Source organism: Chenopodium quinoa, unplaced genomic scaffold (genome assembly GCF_001683475.1).
Source record: "Chenopodium quinoa cultivar QQ74 unplaced genomic scaffold, ASM168347v1, whole genome shotgun sequence".
NCBI lineage: Eukaryota > Viridiplantae > Streptophyta > Magnoliopsida > Caryophyllales > Amaranthaceae > Chenopodium > Chenopodium quinoa.
Genome location: NW_018742864.1, coordinates 299,187 through 319,744, shown reverse-complemented (window position 1 = coordinate 319,744; position 20,558 = coordinate 299,187).

Below are 20,558 nucleotides of genomic sequence, written 5' to 3'. Positions count from 1 at the left end.
TCAAGTGATCACAATATTTTAGAGTAATTTGTTGCATTAATATTCAACCAATTTAGCATAATAATAGTTTAGAGCAAATTGAATATTTTGTTTGTATGCCTTAGAGATCGCAGGAATCACTTTTCACTATAAGAATCGAGTAGAGGCCAATACGGGCAAATGTGACTCCATGACTCACTTCGTACCATCATCCCCGATCCTCTTTTCGTGGTTCCGAACCATATGGAGTTAGTAATCTCATGGATTATGAATGGGGTGTAACCTTCACGGGTCAATCATTGTTGCCTTCGTTATCCCTTATTCGTGGTTGTCTTAAATGATCCGTGAACGGTTTACAAGTTCCTTAAAAACTTGTTGGCGGCTCCCTACTTTATTTGTCCCTAATCGTATATGTCAATTCCCACTTCCTATGAGTGCCAAGCATATTCACAACATGCTTTTACGTAGGCGCACTTCGAGCGACGCCTCCAATTTGGCGACTCCACTGGGGAGGATTCTTAGTTATCTATCGATTTGAGTGATCGGTATTTAATTAAGATGAGTGGATGAGACTTGAAAGATTCTTGAATAAATATTCCTGTGATTAATTTGGCATTTTTGCATCTGCTTAGACGTTTTAACGTCGCATTCAGGTCTGTCCCGTAGGAAAAATTGAATAACTTGGTTGCACACGAAGGAAAATAGGGCACCAGTCATATCTTCTGACTGCCGTGCCACGGCAGTCCTAAAATCAGTCCGGTGGCTTATTTTCTCTTCTCACAGTCAACTTCCTTCGATTTTTTCTGAAAAAAACGTATGTGTTCTACATGCGTCTTAGCCCCGGGGGATTTAAACTCTATCAACCTAAAAACGCTCATGGAAATAAGGGTTCACCCGAGTCATTAAATCCACCCAAACCATGGAGTCGAGTTCGATTTCATCACGAACTTGCGGAGCCGCCCGTTGGCATACACCCTCAAGGGTGGCTGCCTTGCTAACGCGTCCAAACTCTTAACCATGGTACCCTTTTGACCCCCAAAGCTTGACCGATAGTTGAACATAGATCTTGACTCTAGGTTGCGAACTTTTTTTACATCATCGTGTCTAAATGCTACGTGATTGTTTGGTGCTAACATTCATGTGTTTACTCTTTTGTTTAACCCTTGACCGAGGGTTTTTATTCTCACATAGTAATTAGTACGGACCTAAATCCGATTAAAATCTGGAAAATCACAAAAATGACCTGGAACTGTACACCGTGTCACGACATATTTTGTCGCGCCACGCTGAACAGTGCCGTGACACGGGGCTTTCTAGCGTCTGACGGTAGACTGCACCGTGTCACGACAGTCAGCACCGTGACACGGTGCCCAGGAAAAGTGTCCTGTTAGTGTTTTTTTCGGTTTTTGTGTGAACGTATGTGGTTGATGTGTCCAGTTTGGTGTCATGTCTAGCTGTATGGTCAAAACACGCGTCCATAACCTCACTTAATTACTCACATATCGTGTTCACACACTTTTTTTCCTTAAGTCGTGCACTACTTTTTCACCGTATTTTAGGGTAGTCTTGTTTTTGTATCGTTTTTTTTCGGAGTAAGTTGGATGGTATCCTCCCATATTTTTAAAATAAAAAAAAAAAAAAAAACAAGTAGAATTTCAAAATTATAGATTTTTTTAATCCGGAGGGGTTAAGGTTAAGTTTGGTCATTAAAGGTGTGTTTGTTTCAGTGTCACAGCACTTGGTCAAGAAGCAGGGGTAAATTGTTACGGTTCGAGTCAATACCTCAACAACCTCTTATACCAAAGAGGCGTACAAGGAAACCACCTCAATCATCTCCACAAGATCCATCTCCAGTATACTTTCAACCAATGGCTACTAAGGAAGACATCGAGAACCTCAACAAGACAATTGAAAAGTTTTCTAACATGATGCAAACACTCACCACTAGAGTCAACACGGTAGAACAACACAATCAAAACAATGTCACTACCGCTGCAATGGACAAGATTAAGGAATAGATGAGAAAGATTTCTGAAGAATTCACTTATGTGGAACAGCCTGTCACCTCTTCGTCCATAAGGGAAAAGCTTCCTGAGAAGTTTTCCACTACTGACATTCCCAAATTCAAGCCTACTGATAATCCGCTTTTCCATTTGAAGGCTTTTTCTACGACTATGGCTCTTAAGGGAATAGATGTGACACTCTTCCCTACAGTGTTCCCTCTTTCCTTGGAGCATGCCTGTCAACAATGGTTTTACTCTTTGGAATCCAAACATGTCGCGACCTGGGAGGATGTTGCTGAAAGCTTTATGAATCGTTACAAGTGTAACATTCAGGCCAAGACTTCTGAACGTGAACTCTCCATTCTCAAACAGAAAGAGAATGAAGGCTTCACCACTTACTTAAGCAGGTGGAGGGAAACAGCCGCGCTCCTGGTGGATCCCTCTAAGGAGAAAGAAATGATTCTCTTGTTCATTGCCAATCTGACTCATAAGTACAAGCAACACTTGAAGTTTCCGCCTCTGAGTACCTTTGAAGTTGTATACAATATTGGAATCAATATCGACGACGAACTAATGAAGACGGATGGTAGCAACAATAATAACAGCACTTGGAAAAACAAGAAGAACGACACTCCTTCTTCTTTGTCTTCTAAGCCCAATAATGCTACCAACAATATCAATATCAATGATGTGCTGGCCCTTAATGCTCCTCCTCAAAGATTGCAAAGGCAAAGGAGGGTTTACACGCCTTTGGGAATGGCTTATGATGCTGCTTATGACCGTTTGCATGGTCAAGGATTGATTATGCCAATTGGACCATTTCCAGAACCTCGACCAGAGAATAGGACCGCTAGCTATGATCCCATTGCTTATTGCAATTTTCATCAAGGCAAGGGTCATAATACTGAGAAGTGTTGGAGGTTGAAGGATGAAATCCAAGACCTAATTGATACTAATCAACTTCCTGTCCCTCCAGGGGGCAAGAAGCCTAACATTCAAACAGGACCTCTTTCTGATGCTTTGGCTATCACTGGAGATGAAGTCTCTTTTGATCCGTCAATACTCATTCAACCTGTGAATGAACCTCTGCCGGAAGTTATATTTGTCTCGAGTTCTGAAGAAGTGAATGGAATTTGGGATATATAGTGACGATGAAGACGTCTATCTCAAGTATATAGCCTGTTCATCTCTTGGCACAAGTAAAAATGTTTGGGGGGACTTTGAGGTCAAGGTTCTCACCAGAAGTGGACGGTTGCAACAACCTAATCCACCTCCACCTCCACCACCATCACATCAAATAGTTGATCCCATCGACCCTATGAACAGCGATGTGGTCAAACAATTGCAAAAGACCAAGGTGGAGATGAATGTATGCAAGCTTTTGGCCACCTCCCACGAGCATCGAAAGGCTGTGATGAATGCTCTGGTGAAAATAGGAGTTGATGATGACATGACTCCTCAAGGACTGGTCAACTTTCTCACTACTGAATTGCCAAGTACTAGCAATCTGATTTCGTTTTCTGACAAGGATCTGCCCCCGTAAGGGGACCAACATAATAAGGCCTTACACCTCACTGTGGTGTGTAGGCAGATGAATGTTCCTATGATCCTGGTTGATAATGGCTCTGCAATCAATGTGTGCCCACTCCGTACTGCAAAGAAGTTGGGCATAAAGAATGAAGAATTGACTCCCTCCACTCACGGGATTCGCGCTTATGATAATACTCGCCGTCAAGCCGTGGGTACTATCATATTGAACATAACTATTGGGGCCATTGAACGTCGCATTAAGTTTTAGGTGGTAGACATTAAGGCCTCCTTCAATCTGTTGTTAGGACGCCCTTGGCTTCATGAGCTAAAGGCGATTCCATCATCGCTGCACCAAAAAGTGAAAGCCATAGTTGGAGGGGTTCCAATTACCATTGATGCCTCTCCTATGCGCATTCAAGTTATCGACACTCCTATCGTCCATGTCGAGCACGACGAAGAAGATGAAGATCTTTGGGGTTTTTCACTCGATGATGTTCTCGTGATTGAAGAAGAGGAAAAGTGCCATCTCGACTTCGATCCCTATTCAAACACCAAAATCAATGCCATTCTGAAGAAGAAAGGTCATTTCCTTAGAATGACCCTCGGACTCAAAAAGAAAATGGCTGAATCTTGGGGCCATCCCGGTGCACTCAAGAAGGATACTTTTGGCTTGGGATTCAAGCAAACAAAAGAAGATGTGAAACAAGCTCTATTGAAGATGAAGGCTCGCAATAACGCTCGAATCATGAAGAAGGAAATGGCCATGGATCCATATCCATTAACACTCAATGGCCAGTACATCAAGGAAGGGGAAGACTTTCCGTGCTATGAATTCCATGAACCATTCGTCCACGATGGGATGCGTAAACCAGGATTTGAGATGTTCCTTGATTGTGACTTTCTTGATGAAGACGAAGAGCTCTTCACAACTGAGAAACCAGCTAGCCCAAGTTCTGATGATCTAGGCATTAACCTGCGTTTTGGAATGGAGAAGAATGAGTCAAAGCCCGTCTGCAATGATAATTCCGAGCTCGTTTAAGCTGTTATAGCAAACAAGGATTTTGATCCCTCCGAATTAATCGTCCAAGCTGATAATATTTCAAGGGGATGGCGCAAGACATTGAGGATCACTACGCCAAATGGAGAGAAGTTGGAAATAACCGCTGGCGAAGGTCCTATGTTTGATGAGTCTAAGTCGTCTGAGTCCGAGTCCGAGTCTGAGTCTAAGTCTGTAGACGAGTCCTTAGAGTCTGAGGCTGACCCTCTTTCTGCTATAGAGTTCAATCCTGAGTCTCTTGTTGAGTCCTCTCTTTCTAGTCCAAATAATCCCGGTGAGGTCGTAGCTGACCTCGCCTCTCTTGATGTATTAGCCAATGAATTCAATAAAATGAGTACCTTTGCTTACGATGCGTGTCATCCCCCTGACCCTGATCAATATTTCTTTGCTAATGATAAAAATGACAAATAAATAATAAAAGCAATGGAAGAACACGAAAATAAAACAACAGTTATTGAAGATACAGAAACAGTTAACATTTCAATGATACGACTGTTAAAGAAGTAAAAATTGGATTAACACTAAGTCAAGATGAACGCAAACAGCTAATTAACTTGCTTAGTGAATTTGTTAATGTATTTTCTTGGTCATACCAAGATATGCCAGGAATTGACAGGGATATAGATCAGCATACGATACCACTCATTCAAGGTATGAAGCCTGTCAAACAAAAGCTGCGCCGTATGAAACCGGATGTGGCTCTCAAGATCAAAGAAGAAATCAGGAAGCAGTTGGCCGCAGGTTTCATCAGAGTATCCAAGTGTCCAGAATGGATAGCAAATGTGGTTCTAGTTCCAAAGAAGGATGGAAGGGTCAGAATGTGTGTTGATTACAGGGATCTCAATAAAGCAAGCCCAAAAGATGGGTTCCCTCTACCTCACATTGACATTCTAGTCGATAACACAGCAAACCATGCACTCCTATCATTCATGGACAGTTACGCCGGATATAATCAAGTATTGATGGCTGAAGAAGATATGGAGAAAACCACATTCATCACACCATGGGGTACATATTGTTATACGGTAATGCCATTCGGGTTAAAAAACGCAGGTGCCACCTACCAAAGAGCAGCTACAACATTGTTACACGACATGATGCACAAAGAAGTGGAGGTCTATGTCGATGATATGATCGTTAAGTCCAAAGATCACCCAGGCCATATCATTGCACTTCGTAAGTTCTTTAAAAGACTCCGCAAGTACAACATGAGATTAAATCCAGCAAAGTGCGCATTCGGAGTCACGTCAGCAAATTACTTGGATATGTGATCAGTTCTCGAGGGATTGAAATAGATCCCACAAAAGTAAAGGCGATTATGGCCATGCCACCGCCCAAGAATGAGAAGGAGATTCGAGGTTTCATTGGAAGGTTGCAATATATAAGTAGGTTCATATCAAAGCTCACAGCGATATGTGAACCTATATTCAAGAAGCTTAAGAAAAATGTCCCAGTCACATGGGATGACGATTGCCAAAAAGCTTTCGACAAAATCAAAGAGTACCTGGCAAACCCACCCGTGCTAGCGCCAGCAATACCTGACTTTCCTCTTCGACTCTACCTTACGGTCACAAGAGAAACGATGGGGGCAATGCTAGCACAAGAGATTGAAAGAAAGGAGAATGCAGTATACTACTTGAGTAAGAAGCTTCAAGGATATGAGACACAATACACACCACTTGAAAAATTCTGTCTCGCACTTGTATGGGCCGCACAGAAACTAAGACATTACATGCTCACTCATACTGTGCATGTCGTGTCCAAGATGGATCCTCTCAAATACCTGTTCAAAAAAGCAACACTCAATGGCATATTATCAAGGTGGATAGTCAATCTTGCTCAATTTGACTTGAAATTTGTACCACAAAAAGCCATCAAAGGTTCTGCGGTTTCTGACTTCTTAGCAGACTTTCCGCTAGAAGAAGTTGAGAAAGAAGAAGATGAGTAAGATTTCCCTGACGAAGATTTACTCATGACCGAAGATGATAGCTGGACGCTCTATTTCGATGGAGCTTCAAACCAAAAAGGATGTGGTGTAGGAGTCTTGCTTGTATCACCCAATGAAGAGCACATCCCAATTTCCATGAAGCTCGACTTTGACGTCACCAACAATGTCGCAAAATATGAAGCATGTATTTTGGGATTAGAAACAGCTGTCGCCTTGGGAATTAAGAAACTCATAATTTACGGTGATTCTTTACTAATCATTAACCAAATCTCTAAGAGATGGAAAGTGAGGAGTGAAAGTCTCGCTACGTATCAAGCTCATTTAGAAACTCTCACGGAGCAACTAGATGAAGTGGAATATACGTATTTGCCGAGAGAAGAAAACTAATTCGCCGACGCACTAGCTAAATTAGCATCAATGGTGCGAATTCCAACGGATACAATTAGAATGTCGTTGACCATAGAAAGAAGATATGAGCCGGCTTATTTTCACGCACTCGACGATGAACAAGAACCACAAGAAGAAGATGAAGATCCATGGTATACAGATATCCTTAACTATGTGACAAGAGGAGAATACCCTCCCAATATTGATAAAAGGGCACGCCGTGCTTTGAGGCTCTTGGCCTCACAGTATGTGCTCATCAGGGGAGAACTCCACAAAAGGACTGCAATGGGGAGAAATATCTTATGCATAGCCAAGAAAGAAGCACACAGAACCATGGAAAACCTCCATGCCGGTATATGTGGAACGCACATGAATGCAAAGACGTTAGTCCAAAAGATTCAACGACAAGGTTATTATTGGACTACTATGGAGAGAGATTGTCACGAATACGTCAAGAAATGTATGAAGTGTCAAGTCTACGCAAATTTACAACATGTTCCACCTTCGCTTCTCTACACATATACTTCTCCATGGCCTTTCTCCACGTGGGGGATCGACATCATTGGAAAAATAACACCACCAGGACAAGGGGGGCACGAATTCATCCTCGTAGCGATCGACTATTTCACCAAATGGGTCGAAGCTACCTCATATGCTAAGCTGACGGAGAAACACGTAGCTCAATTCATTGAGAAAAATATCATATGCCGCTATGGGGTACCACATGAGATGATCAGCGATAATGGAACGCAAGCCGAATGTAAAGAATTATTACAGAAATATCATATCAAGCATCACAGATCATCACCTTACAGACCACAAACAAATGGTGCGGTCGAATCGGCCAACAAAAATGTGAAAACTTTCATCGAAAAGATCACAGAAAATTACAAGGATTGGCCAAGTAAGCTACATTTCGTCCTTTGGGGATATCGAACCTCTGTTCGTACATCAACGGGGGCTACCCCTTTCTCTTTGGTCTATGGAGTTGAAGATGTACAACCAATTGAACTCGAAATCCCTTCCCTTCGAATCGCATTGGAAAGCCAACTAGATGAAGTCGACTGGATTAGAGCAAGATATGATGAACTGGTATTACTTGATGAAAAACAATTGGCGGTTTTGCATCATGTCCAAACCTACCAACAGCGTATGGCGCGACACTTTAATAAAAAAGTAAGGACTTGGAATATCAAAGAAGGTGACCTGGTGCTTAAGGCACTTCGTAAAAATGTGTTAGATCCAAGAGGAAAATTCAGACCAAATTGGTCAGGCCCGTACATTGGTAAAGCCATCTTGTCTGGCGGAGCGGCGCAATTGATAGACATGGACGGTAACGGTTTCCACAATTTAACCAATTTAGATCAACTCAAGAATTTCTATGCCTAGTCGCATGGGTTCATGACCCAATAGAGCTACGTTTGGCCTGATTCCTTTTTAAGGATACGTACGCAACCCCTCAAGGGGGCCCGACCACTTCAAAAATTAAAATCCTCCCTCTGTCGATCAAGTATACGCATCAGTTCAACATTGCGTCACGACTAAAAAAAAAAAAAAAAGGGGAATCTCTTCCGCGACACGGGACATTCCACCGTGTCACGGTACAGTCCACCGTGGCACAGTGGACCTTATAAAAAAAAACTGTCGTGACGCGGGAATTTGCAACGTGTCACGGGACGGTGAATTTCAGGTTTTCCGATTTTTTTTAGTGACGCATTCTTTGCGAATTCATTATTTGTTTGAGGTTTTTATTTTCATTCTTTCATTGCGTCCGACTCCTTGACTCGGATAAATAAATAAAAAAAATAAAAAAAAAAGTCATTGTAATTTTTTATTTAAGGCTAAAATAAATATGCTATTATTATTGAAATAAATGTGACTATAATTATTGGCATCATACGTCTTATTTTAAAATTATAAATCATAAAAGCAAAGCAATACTGATCTAATCCCTCTTCACTTTAGGAACCTCATTCACTTTGTCAATTAGGTCGGCCTTCACCGTTAATGTGTCTTTTGTAGCCCGAACCGTCACACCCCTAGTCGAACTTTCACCCCTTTCACCTTTCTTAAAATTCTTCAGTTGTTTCTCTCTATAGACCATCTTCTCTTTACCCTTCCCTTTCACATAATTTTTCCTTTTCGACATTATAGGAGTCTTAAACTCAATCCCTTGTGTTCTTGGACCTAGACGATCTTTAGGAGGTGCTTTCTTATTTCCAAGACGACTCTTCACATTAGATTTGCGTGATCCGAATCGTTCTCTCCTACTTCAAGGGTTCAACCATGCCTTGTATGCACTAGATAAAGGAGGAGGAGCTCGGTCACTAGCAGAAACGGTCCACAAAGGTCTTCCAATCCAGTAAGTCTCGTACTTGTGAACGTTACTTTCATGCAACGATACTTCACGAGGACTATCGTTATAGCGTGGAACTACTTGTTCAAGTCCATACTGCCGCATCAGTCGAGAAGGACAATAAAAAGTCAGTTTTGAGATACTAGGAACAGGGCAATATGGAGTATCATTCGTACCAACCATCCTAGTAAGCCTCCACCAAGGCACCACCCAACGAATGGAAAATTCCCTCTTTGCAAAGAAATTTTTCCAGTCTTCATACGACATGTTCGCAGAGTAATTCTTTTTCCTGCGGACTAGGTCGTTAGGGCCATATTTTTCAACATCATCGGGGGCTTCGAATAGTTCTAAACGCTCCATCAACCAAATCTGCAAAAAAAAAAAAAAAGAAAAAAAAATCAGTCGTTGGAAAAAAAAAAGGATCTCTGCCGCGACACGGGACATTGCACCGTGTCACGGTACAGTCCACCGAGGCACGGTGGACCTGAAAAAAAATAATAATAAAAAAAAAACCCCACCGTGTCAGGGTACGGTCCAACATTGCGTCACGACTAAAAAAAAAGTGCAGATTCCCGTGACACGACAGACTACACCGTGTCACGGCAGACACCTACCGTGACACGGTGCCTGTTTTGTGTCACGGGGGCTAATCGGAACGTATTTTTACCTGCAGCAGTACCAGAGAGCCCTTCATGATGGCTTTTCAGTCAGCATTTGCTTCGTCAAGGCCACGAAATGTTTCTCCAAGGCACGTAGGCATAGGAGATCTCCCAGATTTGACATGTTCAAGCACAGACGCTAGACAAGCATGTCCTACCCTACCGTTTGCAAATAAAAGCTTGCTAAACATGCAAAAAATATATGCCCTTCTATGATATACATGATAAGACTCAGAGATAGGGCGATTAAAATATAAATTTGCAAGTTTTTCTAAGTCTACCTCATTACCACATACAATTCTATTTAAATCTGGATCTGTTAGATTCAGATGGCGTTCAAAATCTTGGTAATAATATTCACGCAGGGTAGGCATGGTAATAAGATTTCTAGCAGGAAATCCAAAGATTGCACCGAGTTCCTCCGGCATGGGACAGATTTCATCGTAATCAAATTTAAAACAATGTGTTTCTGGACTCCTATAATCTAATGCTGCCCTAAGAAAATCATGTTCAATCGCTACATGTCGCAGGGCTAGTAAACCCCTGACATGAAATAATTCTAACTCTCTTTTGTCAGCATTGGTCAAAGAATAAGACCTGTCGCGCAATGTATTATCAAAATTCTGAGACATTATTATTGAAATATGAAATTCTAATTATTTTGTGTTTCGTAATTATGCATATCATGAATATACTGGTCCTATTTTATAGAAAAAGCGCTCGGAACTATTCAGAAATTATCTTTTCATACGCGTAAACCACACCGCTGTAGAATACGCGCACCGTGACACGGAAAATCCCACCGTGTCACGGGAACTTTTGCTGTGACACGACGGTTTTTGCCGTGACACGGTGTAAAGTGTCGTGTCACGGCACCCTACGCGTATTCTTTTTTCATCTTTTCCCGTATCTATCCGGATTTTTTTAGTATTTTATCTTCACCGTTTATTTTTCAGTTTTCTGAGAGTTTCATTCCTAATAAAATTCTAAACTTTTTTATTTTTATTTTTTTATTTTTATTATTATTATCTTTATCATTTCATTTATTTTATTTATTTATTCATCACTATAGTATTTTATTTTTAATTTTATTTTTCCATTTCTCTTTATCATTTTTTTTATTTATTTACTTATTTACTCTATTTTTTGTTTCTTGTCTTTTTATTTCTTTTTCTTTTGGGGAAGGTCGGAACCCTCCACTTACGTTTTTTGATACACGATCACACACAATGAGTCTCAAGCACACACTAACACACACTAATAAATACATAAACAGTGTACAAAATGAGTCATAATAAATAAACGTCAAGTGTCATCACAGTATGTACAAATAAAGACCCTCGGTCAAAAGTCTACAGAACCAGAATCATTATCATCTCCCTGTGAATACGGGAACGGTGATCCAAAGAGTCTCGCCATCATCCGAGTATGGGGAGTAGTGTCCCTACTAGTCCCTATGACTCCAGCAGTAGTCAAACTCAAGGCAGGACCCGTCCAACTGGCAAACGGTGTAGACTGACTCAAACACACGGGAATCGTCGGTGGAGGCATCGTCCCATACATCGAAACTGAGAACAAGATCGACACCGGTGGAGGAATCCCAGACGATGGAGCTGAAAATAAACCAGGAGCCACGCGAACCAAAACAGGCCTAAACTCAGGCTGTGAAGGCTGTGAAAACGACTGCCGCTGCCTCTGAATCTGACCCAGAAAGCGCTGGGAAGACCGAGGCTGCTGCCACCGAGCCTCCTGAAACAGCTGAGTAATCTGAGGCTCTCGCTGAGACTGAGAATGTCGATGAATCCCAGGAGATCGTCTACCACGACCAAGCTCCTCCTCGTCCAAGCCTCTATGCCTCGAACGCGAGCGGGACCTCCGTTGCTCCTGAAAGATACAAAATCAAAAGGCGTCAACAAATGCAAAATAAAACAAATGGTAGAAGTGAAAAAAAAATGAGGCTACCTCAAGAACATCACAAGAACTGCTTCGACAACTCGCACCACGTCGAAGCTGGATGATACAGTACTTCAGGGCGTCAACCAGCTTCATGAATCCCATCATTTCCGAGCGAGCTGAGGATAAAACAAAGAAAAATCAGTAACAAATGGTGATAAAAGGATGAGTAATGCATCAAAAAACTTACCGGCTCAAAGACCTCGGGCAGAGACTCCTGCGCCTGTCGGTAACCCTCTGGCGCGTCAGCAATATTGTCCTCGGTGATACCAATTGGCCCCGGTAGCGGACAGACTGAGGCGGAATCTCAATCCTATCCACAGGGCGAACAGTCGTCTGAAAATATGATCGAATAATCAAGTTATTTGACTATTTACACAGAGACTAGTAACAAAAATCCTCAAAAGAAATCATACCTCAGGAAGACGGGGTGGAGGAGCCAGAGAGGGAAGCAAGTTCTGCGCATAATCACCCTCCATGTGCACAAGCTCCTGCCAAGGAAAAGTGTAGCGCTCACCCTTGTTTATCAACTCCCTAATCAAGCGCGAGTCCAGCATCGACTCTGGTGGAGATGAAGGCACCACAAAGCGATCGCCGCTATGCTAACGAACGACACACTCCCCCATATACCGACAGGGAAATCATGAACCGCTCCACGACGCCATCGAGGAGCCAAGCCTGGGAAGTACTCGTAGAACCATAGCTGCAATGAAAAGTAATATTTGAGCACATGAGTCGAACAAATTAAAATAAAACAAGAAGAGGAAAAGATCATCACCTCTACGACTCTCCACAGACCGTAGACAGTAATGGGAGACTCGTCGTTCAGCTGCCGATAGCCATGACGTAACGATAAGAGAAGGTCGGCGTATCCGAGGCTGGCCCAGCTATAGGATCCTATCTCACTGATCCTAACTAAAGAAGGGAGGTAGCAAAGGAGTGCGCGTGAACTCCTATCAGGAGAAAGGGTCATAGAGATCAGAATCAGAATGAAGATCCGCACTCGCTGCTCAGCCGATGTCTCCTCCATGTCGAAGCCACGAGCTAGAACTGAAGCCAGCTCCGATCGCCCGCTCCTAGGACCACCTCGAGACACTGGCCGGGTCCTGATATGCGGAACGATCGGACCTAATAAATCGACTGCCTCAGCCGCTCCCCTAGAAAGATCAGACATCTGAGCTACGGGCCGGCCAGTGAAACGCAGCCCGCTAATCATGCTGAAGTCCAGAGGGGTCACTGTCATCTCCCCCCAAGCAAAATGAAAAGTGTTGGTAGTATCCCAAAAATACTCCAACAATGCGCGAACGACTGTCGCACCGCAACCCCGGGGGCTGCGAAACCCCACGACAGCCGTATATAAATCTACTAAACCACCCGATTCCCATAAGGCGTTCGTAGCAGGATCACCCGTAATGATCTGGTGAAGTCGAGGAATCAAATCTCCAGCTCCAGAACCGTGGTGGCGAAGCGTGCTGTCGACTATGCCGGAGAGGGGGCGATGAGAAACGTGGTTCTCACGACAGAAAACCAACTGGTCTGGAGTCCACAGAGGTGGAACCCACCTACCTCTACCCATAAAAGCCCGAGGCTCAGACTCTAAGACATCGTCGTCCATACCCTCGGGAATAGTGGGAGTGTCCTCCCGAAAATCCTGACGCCGGCCATGGGTGGAAAGATCGCGATCCCGTCACCTAGGCATGCTATTATAAAAAATAAAGATCTAAATGCTTAGCATCATTTCCTAAGACATTTAATTCGAGTTGCATTTTAATAAAAAATCTAAATGCTTAGCATCACTTCCTAAGTTATTTAGTTGTTTATCGCATTATACACTAAATTTTTACCTCAAGGCTAAAAATTGGCAAAATTATGGAATATTTATAGTATTTAGTTTATCCATGACAAACTAATACTACAGTTCTCCTAGTCGCATGATACTATGTTCTCCATGACGATATAGTACATACACGAAATATGTTTTGAAATTGCACAAAAACAATGAATCAACACATCATGACATTTTACAGGATCTACCACCAATATTTCACCATTTCAAGTGCAAAGAAGTAACATGAACAACAAGAACATCATTTCACAAATAGTAGTACCCAAAAATGGTGATTTGCTCAATTCTCCATCAAATCATGCAATTTATGTCTCAAATTTCACACAAACACGCATACATATATATACAAGTAAATTCATGGCAAGAATTTCAACATAAAACCTCAAAATCAAAAATCCCCAAATTAATTTTTTCAAGGTTTTTACATGGAATTACTCATTTGAAGCAAATTCGAGACAAAAATCAAAGGAAACTAACATGGATCCTTGTGGAGAATCGAAAATGAAGAAAGTAGCAAAAAAAATTAAGGAAAAAGTGATGAGAATTTGAGCCCCAAAGCTCGAAAAAATCGTGAAGACAGCAGCACAGGCAACCGCGACACGGTTAGTTAATGTCGTGACACGGTGAGCGGGTTCCGTTTCACGGTGAACCTGGGACGCGACGGAGCTCCGGCGACACCAGCGGCGACTTCAGGCGACAGCAACAGCAGCACGACGGTAAAGCAGCAACGAGCAGCAGCAAGTTTCAGCGAAAAAAAAGAAGACGAAAACACAGAAATGTCGTGACACGGTTAGTGACCCCGTCCGACGGGAAACAACTCCGTGCGCCGGTGTGTTTTTGCCGTGGCTCGGTAATTTGAGCAGAGAAAAAAAAAGAAGATGGAGAAGGGGAGTGCGGAAATAGTGAAAATGGCAAAAGAAGCTTGAATTTAAAGCAAGAAAAAGCATCCCGTTTCCCGTGCAACGGTTTCTGTTACAATGTAACGGTAATATATTGTGTGGTGCGCATGGTCTGACTGGTCAAAGATGCCAGTTGACTGATTTTCAGCCAACTAATTTCCCGCGCCACGGGAATATGCTCCGCGGGACGGGACTCCGCTGCCGCGTCACGGGAATCTGCTCCGCGTGACGGGGACCCGTGCCGTGTCACGAGAATCCATTTCGTGACACGGTGGCTTTCTGCCTGGCCTACATAGCTATTTGCGAATATTCCTAGCATTTTGACTAAAATTGCACGATTTTCCACGCAAAATTGGACAGTTATTTTTTCACTGGAATTACGCGGAAAATTCTAACTGATACTTAAAGGGGACTAAAATTACCATTTTACCCCTAGAAAGCATCAAAGTCTATTTTTCGACATTTTAAACACCTAATATGGTCGGATAATCGATTTGAAGATGTGAATCATCTGCGACCCACGTTCAGGGATAATCGAACCATCATACACTTGCAAATTTCAGCGATTACAGTAGTCATCGGCTTTCCTCAGGCTTGGAAAGCGTTATCGGTGGATTTTTCTTCAAGCATAGAAAACCGCCAAGTCGGCTTTCCTCAAGCATGGAAAGCGTTATCGGTGGATTTTTCTTCAAGTATAGAAAACCGCCAAATTCCTTTGTCGGCTTTCCTCAAGCATGGGAAGCGTTATCGGTGGATTTTTCTTCAAGTATAGAAAACCGCCAAATTCCTTTGTCGGCTTTCCTCAAGCATGGAAGGCATTATCGGTAGATTTCTTTAAGCATAGAAAAACGCCAAAATCATATGTCGATTTTCCTCAAGCATGGAAAGTGTCATCCGGTAGGTTTCTTCAGGCTTAGAAAGCTACTAAACTCATCTGTCGACATTCCTCAAGCATGGAAAGCATTTCAACAAACGTCATCCGGTGGATTTCTTCAAGCATAGGAAAATACCAAACTAATTTGTCAATGATACACTAGTGTCAGATAAGCGTTCTATCCCTTTACTTTTTTATCTGTGGAATTAACATTTTTTGTAGGTATCTGCGTATACAGAGTGATTTAGGATCGCAGAACGTCTTAAATCATTCTCCGTCCCTATCGACTACTTTGACTATCGTTTTCGAAACTGGCGTTTCTACAAACTCAGTCAAAGTGGGGGCTTCTGTAGACACTTAAAAATGTCTCCCCAAAACCAAACTCGATGATGAACAACCTTTCACCGCCACTATTGGTCGGGTTCAGTATTTAATCCCGAGAGTCTCAAAAAATCGTATTTGATTAAATTCATATTTTTGAACAGTCCATGGATTAGTCTTGATGTTTGGTAAAAGCATAGTTTTAATTTCAGCCCAAATTTGTTATTTAATTTTAGCCCAAACCTTTTTTTATTTTATTGTTTTATTATTTATTTTTGGCCTAAAAACCTTTTATTTAATTATTTTCTTATTTTAGCCCAAATAATAATAAATCAGAAAATGGCCCGAAATTATCAATTGGCCCTTAAAATCCTGAACGAAATTAGGGTTAAAAATGTATTTAGACAGAAAAGCAGGCTGGGAATTCCCGCGCCACGGCAGGTATCCACCGTGTCACGGGAATCATTCCCGTCTGATGGTGGGATTTCCCGTGACACGGGAAATCTGCCGTGACACGGGAATTTCCGTGTCTTTTCCACGTAAACCCTTAACGCGTTTTCTTCCCCGTTTACTGAAAATTTCCCGCGTCACACCAAAAATACACCGTGTCACGGGAAAGCATCCCGTCTGACGGTGGGACTTCCCGTGTCACGGTATAGTTTTCCGTGTCGCGGGATACTTTTTTAGGGTTTTAATCATTTTAGGGTTCCGTGTGTTCTCTCAGCACATTTCCTCTATAAATACCCCTTCATTTCTGATGTACGGGGCATCAAATAATTCTCTAGTTTATTTTTCTCTCTTCTATGCTTTAGCCTAAACACTAGTCTACCCTTCTTATTTCAAAATTCCTTCTTCAAGTACTCAAAGGAGTCCATACTTTACTCGTGGTTCTGTCCTTAAGCCAACGCGTGAAAGGTAGAATTGTTTGAAGGTTTGGCCCCAAATCAATTCTACTTTGTTTAATTTAATTTAATTGTTGTTTTATTATTATTTCCTTGAAGTTACTAACACGTTTATTATTTTGTAGTTGGAAACAAACAGAATCAAAGTAAGAATTATATTCCTCTTATTTCTATTACTTTTCTAACGATTTTATATTGTTGGAATTATTGTTAAATTGCTTCCAATATTAATGTTTATTCTATTATTATTTTTATGATCACCATATTGCATGTTTAAAGGGAATATGTAATTGAAAATCACGACTAATAAGATAATTTGGACAACCAGTTTAGGTTCCTTTTTAATCTTGTTGTTTAATCAAGTGATCACAATATTTTAGAGTAATGTGTTGCATTAATATTCAACCAATTTAGCATAATAATAGTTTGGAGCAAATTGAATATTTTGTTTGTATGCCTTTGAGATCGCAGGAATCACTTTTCTTTATAAGAATCGAGTAGAGGCCAATACAGGCGAACGTGACTCCATGACTCACTTCGTACCATCATCCCCGATCCTACTTTCGTGGTTCCGAACCATATGGAGTTAGTAATCTCATGGATTATGAATGGGGTGTAACCTTCACGGGTTAATCGTTGTTGCCTTTGTTGTCTCTTATTCGTGGTTGCCTTAAATGATCCATGAACGGTTTACAAGTTCCTTAAAAATTTGTTGGCGGCTCCCTACTTTATTTGTCCCTAATCGTATATGTCAATTCCCACTTCCTATGAGTGCCAAGCATATTCACAACATGCTTTTAACGTAGGCGCACTTCGAGCGACGCCTACAATTTGCGTCTCTCAAGCACGGATAGTGTTTCAACAAAAGTCATCCGAAGGATTCCTTCAAGCATAGGAAGCTGCCAAAATCATTTGTCACCGATACACTGGTGCTAGATACGTATTCTATCCTTTTACTCTTTTATCTGTGGAATCAACATTTTTCTTCAGTTATTGGCATATACAGAGTGATTTAAGATCGCAGAACGTCTTAACTCATTCTCCGTCCCTATCGACTACTTTGACTATCGTTTTCGAAATTGACGTTTCTACAAACTCAGTCAAAGTGGGGGCTTCTGTAGACACCTAAAAATGTCTCCCCAAAACCAAACCCGATGATGAACAACCTTTCACCGTCACTATTGGTCGGGTTGAGTATGTAATATTTGGAGTGCTTAAATCCATTTTCATTCCCAATAAATTTTATAAACCAACCCAAATTCTAGCCCATTTCCCCAAACCATAACTTATTTTCCCCTTTCCATGCCTTTAAACCCAAAATAATTCATTTCGCGTCCTTTAAAATCATTTATTTCGTGTCCTTTTTATAAAAAGTTTAATCCAGTTTATTTTGGTCCATTATCTGGGTTCAATGATTGAATAGTTGGATAGGGCTTTAAAAGAGCTTTCCAACGATATATTATAAGCCTAAATCCGAGTTATAACGAATAAGATATAGCCAAAATATTAAACCGAGCCCAAATCGAACCTAAGCCCACCTTACCTACGACCCAATGATCATGTGGAGGGTCCAAATTATTTAATCCCATTCCTAAACCAATTAGGATAAATTAAAAGCTTCTATAAGTTTCTAAAAGATCTTAATTATCCTTTGTGAAAAGATAAGATTAAATAATTCGAAATTGAATAAAACTCCTTTTTTTGAAAGTCCTAATTCTATCCGAATCGAAAGACGTTCAAAGATAGACAGATATTATTTTCATGCCTTATATTTTTTATCCAAATTTTATATGATTCCTTGAAATTATCTTACCAATGATATATTATAATATCAATTCCGAGCTATAACAGAAAAGATATGAATAAAATGTCAAACTCTATCCAAAACTAATACCGCCTCACTATTTCGGGTATATCTTTTGTTCTACCAAATAATTTAATCTCATTCTAATTGGGTTAGAAATTAGACTTCAAGAGCTTTCCAACAATATCTTATTCATCTTATTTCGATTTCTGGATCAAGAGATATGATAAAAACAAAAACCGCAAAAAACTGCTGTCTATCGCAAGGATTTTATCCGATTCGAATTCTTATCTTTTCTTGATTCGACCCCTCTTTTTTCCCTATAAATAGAGGTCATATCTCCCCTTTTTCAATCATCAAGAAGCTTGATCACCAAAAATCATTCTCTTCTCCCTCTTTAGCCTAAACACTAGCCTCCCAATTCTTCCATAATTCTTCCCTTAATCACTCCAAGGAGTTCATACAATACCCAAATTTCTATACTTAAAACCAAGGTGTGAAAAGGTAGAATTAATTGAGGGTTTTGACCAAATTAACTCTACTTTTTATTTAATTTAATTTTCATTTGATTTATATTTTTATTGAAGTTACTAACAGTTTATTCATGATATAGCAATTTAAGGAAACGCGAAAAGTGAGTAATTATTCACTTAATTACTCTTATTTTTATTCTTATTGCTAGTATCATGATTAGGGTTATTATTTATATGTAATTTGACTAACGCTATTATTGTTAAATTGCTTCCAATATTAATGTTTATTCTATTATTTTTATGATCACCATATTGCATGTTTAAAGGGAATATGTAATTGAAAATCACGCCTAATAAGATAATTTGGACAACCGGTTTAGGTTCCTTTTTAATCTTGCTGTTTAATCAAGTGATCACAATATTTTAGAGTAATGTGTTGCATTAATATTCAACCAATTTAGCATAATATTAGTTTGGAGCAAGTTGAATATTTTGTTTGTATGCCTTTGAGATCGCAGGAATCACTTTTCTTTATAAGAATCGAGTAGAGGCCTATACGGGCGAATGTGACTTCATGACTCACTTCGTACCATCATCCCCGATCCTCTTTTCGTGGTTCCGAACCATATGGAGTTAGTAATCTCATGGATTATGAATGGAGTGTAACCTTCACGGGTCAATCGTTGTTGCCTATCGTTGTCCTTTTATCGTGGTTGCCTTTTATGATCCGTGATCGGTTTACAAGTTCCTTAAAAACTTGTTGGCGGCTCCCAACTTTATTTGTCCCTAATTGTATATGTCAATTCCCACTTCCTAAGAGTGTCAAGCATATTCACAACATGCTTTTAACGTAGGCGCACTTCGAGCGACGCCTACAATTTGCGTTTCTCAAGCACGGATAGTGTTTCAACAAAAGTCATCCGAAGGATTCCTTCAAGCATAGGAAGCTGCCAAAATCATTTGTCACCGATACACTGGTGCTAGATACGTATTCTATCCTTTTACTCTTTTATCTGTGGAATCAACATTTTTCTTCAGTTATTGGCGTATACAGAGTGATTTAGGATCGCAGAACGTCTTAACTCATTCTCCGTCCCTATCGACTACTTTGACTATCGTTTTCGAAACTGACGTTTCTACAAACTCAGTCAAAGTGGGGGCTTCTGTAGACACCTAAAAATGTCTCCCCAAAACCAAACCCGATGATGAACAACCTTTCACCGTCATTATTGGTCGGGTTGAGTATGTAATATTTGGAGTGCTTAAATCCATTTTCATTCCCAATAAATTTTATAAACCAACCCAAATTCTAGCCCATTTCCCCAAACCATAACTTATTTTCCTCTTTTCATGCCTTTAAACCCAAAATAATTCATTTCGCGTCCTTTAAAACCATTTATTTCGTGTCCTTTTTATAAAAAGTTTAATCTAGTTTATTTTGGTCCATTATCTGGGTTCAATGATTGAATAGTTGGATAGGGCTTTAAAAGAGCTTTCCAACGATATAATATAAGCCTAAATCCGAGTTATAACGAATAAGATATAGCCAAAATATTAAACCGAGCCC